The 6,399-nt window shown below is 36.9% G+C and overlaps 1 non-coding gene across 1 annotated transcript; it reads right to left on the bottom strand.

The window, feature by feature from the left end:
• Nucleotides 1-4,822: 4,822 nt before the first annotated feature.
• LOC148580395 (small nucleolar RNA R71) lies at nt 4,823-4,930 on the bottom strand. The gene has a single exon (XR_015895486.1). It is a non-coding gene; the product is annotated as a small nucleolar RNA R71 (small nucleolar RNA).
• Between the last annotated feature and the right edge of the window lie 1,469 nt (nt 4,931-6,399).

Genomic DNA, 6,399 nt, shown 5'->3' with positions numbered 1-6,399 from the left:
GCCAAGAGGATTGATGGTCTTCAAGTTGCAGCAGTGAACACAACTAACCAATCACCAGCTGGGTGGGGCAGAATGAAGAACTCTATGAAGAGAAGCAAGAGGAAGTCAATTATGTACACAGCCAAGGTGCTAATCAAAATGAGTTCCATGGAGATACCTACAACTCTTCCTAGAGAAACCACCCCAATTTGAGGTGGAGAGACAATCACAATCAAAACCAACAGCCTTGGCAAAGATACTCAAACCAAAACAATTCCAGAAACACAAACTATCAAAACCATCAAAACACTAACCAAAATTAGTACAAAAAACCACAAAACAATCAACCTCAATCCAACTACTATCCACCCAACAACCCATCCAATACCCAAAATAACTATCATCCACCCCTCAACATTCCATAATCAACCACAACCACCCCAAGAATCTCAAAGGATCTCCAACTTGGAGATAATGATGGAAAAGATGATGAAACATCAAGAGCTAACCAGCAAGAACTATGAAGCTTCACTAAGGAACTTGGAAAGGCAAATTAGCCAATTGTCCAAGCAAACAGTGGCTGAAAGAGTACCCAATGCATTACCAAGTGACACCATTTCCAATCCTAAAGAAGAATGCAAAGCAATCCAATTAAGGAGTGGAAGAACCTTGGTAAATGTCAAAGAAACTAACAAGACGCCAGCTGAGAGTGACATTGGCGGCGAGAAGAAAGTAGAGGAAAATGACAAGCAAGACCAAGAGAAGGCTAAGGAAGAGGAACAGCCACTAGTTTCAAAGAAGGGAAAGTAGGCTATTGAGGAATGGTGAGCGGATAATTTATACGCTTTTTGGCATTGTTTTTAGTATGTTTTTAGTAGAATCTGGTTACTTTTAGGGATGTTTTCATTATTTTTTATGTTAAATTCACATCTCTGGACTTTACTATGAGTTTTTGTGTTTTTCTGTGATTTCAAGTATTTTCTGGCTGAAATTGAGGGACTTGAGCAAAAATCAGAGTCAGAGGTTGACGAAGGACTGCTGATGCTGTTGGATTCTGACCTCCCTGCACTCAAAATGGATTTTCTGGAGCTACAGAACTCAAAATGGCACGCTTCCAATTGTGTTGGAAAGTAGACATCCAGGGCTTTCCAGAAAATATATAATAGTCCATACTTTGCCCAAATTTAGACGACGCAAACTGGCGTTCAACGCCAGCTCTCTTCCCAATTCTGGAGTCCAGCGCCAGAAAAAAAGTTGCAAAGTGGAGTTCAACGCCCAAACTGGCACAAAAGCTGGCGTTCAACTCCAAGAATGACCTCTCCACGTGTAAACTTCAAGCTCAGCCCAAGCACACACCAAGTGGGCGCCGGAAGTAGATTTATTCATCAATTACTTACTTCTGTAAACCCTAGTAGCTAGTTTATTATAAATAGGACCTTTTACTATTGTATTCGACATCCTAGATTGTATTCTGATCCTGAGATCACGTTTTAGGGGGCTGGCCATTCGGCCATGCCTGGATCTTTCACTTATGTATTTTTAACGGTAGAGTTTTTACACTTCAGAGATTAAGGTGTGGAGCTCTGCTGTTCCTCAAAGATTAATGCAAAGTACTACTGTTTTTCTATTCAATTCATCTTATTTCACTTCTAAGATATTCATTCGCATTTCAACCTGAATGTGATGAACATGACAATCATCATCATTCCTTATGAACGCGTGCCTGACAACCACTTCCGTTCTACCTTAGATTGAATGAGTATCTCTTAGATCTCTTAATCAGAATCTTCGTGGTGTAAGCTAGATTGATGGCGGCATTCAAGAGAATCCGGAAAGTCTAAACCTTTTCTGTGGTATTCTGAGTAGGATTCAATGATTGAATGACTGTGACGAGCTTCAAACTCGCGAGTGCTGGGCGTAGTGACAGACGCAAAAGGAGGGTGAATCCTATTCCAGCATGATCGGGAACCTCAGATGATTAGCCGTGCCGTGACAGGGCATCTTGGACCATTTTCACAAGAGGAGGGGATGTAGCCACTGACAACGGTGATGCCCTTGCATCAAGCCAGCCATGGAAAGGAGTAAGACTGATTGGATGAAGACAGCGGGAAAGCAGAGATTCAGAGGAACGAAAGCATCTCTACACGCTTATCTGAAATTCTAACCAATGAATTACATAAGTGTTCCTATCCTTATTTTCTGTTTAATTAGTATTATTTTCGAAAACTCCATAATCAATTATTATCCACCTGACTGAGATTTACAAGGTGACCATAGCTTGCTTCATACCAACAATCTCCGTGGGATCGACCCTTACTCACGTAAGGTTTATTACTTGGACGACCCAGTGCACTTGTTGGTTAGTTGTATCGAAGTTGTGACAAATTATGAATTGAGATTAGAGCACCAAGTTTTTGGAGCCATTACCAGAGATCACAATTTCGTGCACCAAGTTTTTGGGGCCGTTGCCGGGGATTGTTCGAGTTTGGACAACTGACGGTTCATCTTGTTGCTCAGATTAGGTAATTTTCTTTTGTTTTATTTTCAAAAAATTTTCAAAAATCTTTCAAAAATTTCTCCTTTGTTTTCGAAAAAAGTTTTTTTTTAAAAATAAAAATGTTTTCAAAAAAATATATATTTTTCTTCAGAATTTTTAAGAATGAATTCTAGTGTTTCATGAAGCATGTTGAAGCCTGGCTGACTGTAGGGCATGTTAGGCGTGTCATGTCTGGATACATACTAAAGCTTGGCTGGCTATTAAGCCATGCCTGACCGTTTGATTGGAGCTTTAGACTAAAGAGCATAAGATTCCTGGAATTGATATTAAAAATTTTGGAATCCTTATTTTTCTTTTTTTAAAAAAATGATTTTCGAAAAAATTAAAAGAAAATACAAAAAAATCATAAAATCATAAAAATCAAAAAAATAATTTTTGTGTTCCTTGTTTGAGTCATGTGTCATGTTATAAGTTTGGTGTCAATTGCATGTTCATCTTGCATTTTTCGAAAAAATTCATGCATTCATGGTGTTCTTCATGATCTTCAAGTTGTTCTTGGTAAGTCTTCTTGTTTGATCTTGATGTTTTCTTGTTTTGCATCTTTTCTTGTTTTTCATGTGCATTTTTTTTTTTTTGCTTTCATAGTGTCTAAACATGAAAGATTTCTAAGTTTGGTGTCTTGCATGTTTTCTTTGGATAAAAAAATTTCAAAAATAAGTTCTTGATGTTCATCTTGACATTCAAAGTGTTCTTGGTGTTCATCTTGACATTCATAGTGTTCTTGCATGCATCCATTGTTTTGATCTAAAAATTTCATGCATTGCATCTTTTTAGTGTTTTTCTCTGTCATCATAAAAATTCAAAAATCAAAAAAATATCTTCCCCTTTTTCTCTCTCAAAATTTCGAAAATTAGATTTGACTTTTTAAAAAATTTTTAAAATCTAGTTGTTTCTTATGAGTCAAATCAAATTTTCAATTTAAAAATCTTATCTTTTTCAAAATCTTTTTTCAAAAATCAAATCTTTTTCATTTTTCTTAGTTATTTTCGAAAATTTTAAAAATATTTTTCAAAAATATTTTTCTTATCTTTATCACGTAATTTTCGAAAATAACATCACCAATTAATGTTTTGATTCAAAAATTTCAAGTTTGTTACTTGCTTGTTAAGAAAGATTCAAACTTTGAGTTCTAGAATCATATCTTGTGATTTCTTGTGAATCAAGTCATTAATTGTGATTTTAAAAATCAAATCTTTTTCAAAACCAATTTCAATCATATCTTTTCAAAAATATCTCCTTATCTTATCTTTTTCAAAATTTGATTTTTAAAATATCTTTTCTAACTTCTTATCTTCTTATCTTTTCAAAAATTAATTTTTAAAATTTGTTTCAACTAACTAACTAACTTTTTGTTTGTTTCTTATCTTTTTCAAAACTACCTAACTAACTCTCTCTCTCTCAAATTTTCAAAAATATCTCCCCCCTTTTTCAAAATTTATTTTTAATTAACTAATTATTTTAATTTTTGATTTTTATTTTCGAAAATTTCTAACCTTTTTCAAAAACTATTTTTGAAAATCACTAACTCTTTTTCAAAAATAATTTTTGAAAATTCTCTCCCTCTCTCATCTTATTCTATTTATTTATTCATCTACTAACATCTCTTCCTCACATTACTCACCAAATTCGAACCCCCTCTTCTATCTGTGCTCGAATTTTTTTCTTCCTCTCCTCTTCTACTAATAATAAGAAACCTCTTTACTGTGACATAGAGGATTCCTCTTCTTTTCTTTTTCTCTTCTCTTTCTTATGAGCAGGGACAAAGAAAAAGGCATTCTTGTTGAAGCTGATCCAGAACCTGAAAGGACTCTGAAGAGAAAACTAAGAGAAGCTAAATTACAACAATCCAGAGACAACCTTATTGAAAATTTCGAACAAGTAAAGGAGATGGCAGCCGAACCCAACAACAATAATGCAAGCAGAATGCTTGGTGCCTTTACTGCACCTAATTCCAATTTACATGGAAGAAGCATCTCCATTCCTACCATTGGAACAAACAATTTTGAGCTGAAACCTCAGCTAGTTTCTCTGATGCAACAAAACTGCAAGTTTCATGGACTTCCATCTGAAGATCCTTTTCAGTTCTTTACTGAATTCTTGCAGATCTGTGATACTGTTAAGACGAATGGAGTAAATCCTGAAGTCTACAGGCTCATGCTTTTCCCTTTTTCTGTAAGAGACAGAGCTAGAATATGGTTGGACTCTCAACCTAAAGACAGTCTGAACTCTTGGGATAAGCTGGTCACGGCTTTCTTAGCCAAGTTCTTTCCTCCTCAAAAGCTGAGCAAGCTTAGAGTGGATGTTCAAACCTTCAAACAAAAAGATGGTGAATCCCTCTATGAAGCTTGGGAAAGATACAAACAGTTGACCAAAAACTGTCCTTCTGACATGCTTTCAGAATGGACCATCCTGGATATATTCTATGATGGTTTATCTGAGCTATCAAAGATGTCATTGGATACTTCTGCAGGTGGATCCATTCACCTAAAGAAAACGCATGCAGAAGCTCAAGAACTCATTGACATGGTTGCTAATAACCAGTTCATGTACACTTCTGAGAGGAATCCTGTGAGTAATGGGATGCCTATGAAGAAGGGAGTTCTTGAAATTGATACTCTGAATGCCATACTGGCTCAGAATAAAATATTGACTCAGCAAGTCAATATGATTTCTCAGAGTCTGAATGGAATGCAAGCTGCATCCAACAGTACTCAAGAGGCATCTTCTGAGGAAGAAGCTTATGATCCTAAGAACCCTGCAATAGCAGAGTTAAAATACATAGGTGAACCATATGGAAACACCTACAATCCATCATGGAGAAATATCCCAAATCTCTCATGGAAGGATCAAAAGCCTCAACAAGGCTTTAATAATGGTGGAAGAAACATGTTTAGCAATAGCAAGACTTTTCCATCATCCACTCAGCAACAGACAGAGAATTCTGAGCAGAATCCATCTAGTTTAGCAAACTTAGTCTCTGATCTATCCAAGGCCACTGCAAGTTTCATGAATGAAACAAGGTCTTCCATTAGAAATTTGGAAGCACAAGTGGGCCAGCTGAGTAAAAGGATTACTGAAATCCCTCCTAGTACTCTCCCAAGCAATACAGAAGAGAATCCAAAAGGAGAGTGCAAGGCCATTGACATAAGCACCATGGCCGAACATGTAAGGGAAGGAGAGGACGTGAATCCCAAGGAGGAAGACCTCCTGGCACGTCCAGTGATCAATAAGGAGCTTCTCTCTGAGGAATAAAAGGAATCTGAGACTCATCTAGAGACCATAGAGATTCCATTAAACCTCCTTATGCCATTTATGAGCTCTGATGAGTATTCCTCTTCTGAAGAGAATGAGGATGTTACTGAAGAGCAAGCTGCCAAGTTCCTTGGTGCAATCATGAAGCTAAATGCCAAATTATTTGGTATTGAAACTTGGAAAGATGAACCTCCCCTGTTCACCAATGAACTAAGTAATCTGGATCAACTGACATTGCCTCAGAAGAGACAGGATCCTGGAAAGTTCATAATACCTTGTACCATAGGCACCATGATCTTTAAGGCTCTGTGTGACCTTGGTTCAGGAATAAACCTCATGCCCCTCTCTGTAATAGAGAAACTGGGAATCTATGGGGTGCAAGCTGCTAATATCTCATTAGAGATGGCAGACAATTCAAGAAAACAGGCTTATGGACAAGTAGAGGACGTGTTAGTAAAGGTTGAAGACCTTTACATCCCTGCTGATTTCATAGTCCTGGATACTGGAAAGGAAGAGGATGAATCCATCATCCTAGGAAGACCTTTCCTAGCCACAGCAAGAGGTGTGATTGATGTGGACAGAGGAGAATTGATCCTTCAATTAAATAAGGA

The sequence above is a fragment of the Arachis ipaensis genome, chromosome B10 (assembly GCF_059453495.1).
Source record: "Arachis ipaensis isolate K30076 ecotype BB chromosome B10, ASM5945349v1, whole genome shotgun sequence".
NCBI lineage: Eukaryota > Viridiplantae > Streptophyta > Magnoliopsida > Fabales > Fabaceae > Arachis > Arachis ipaensis.
Note: the sequence above shows the minus strand (reverse complement) of the source record. Positions and strands in the feature narration are given on the sequence as shown.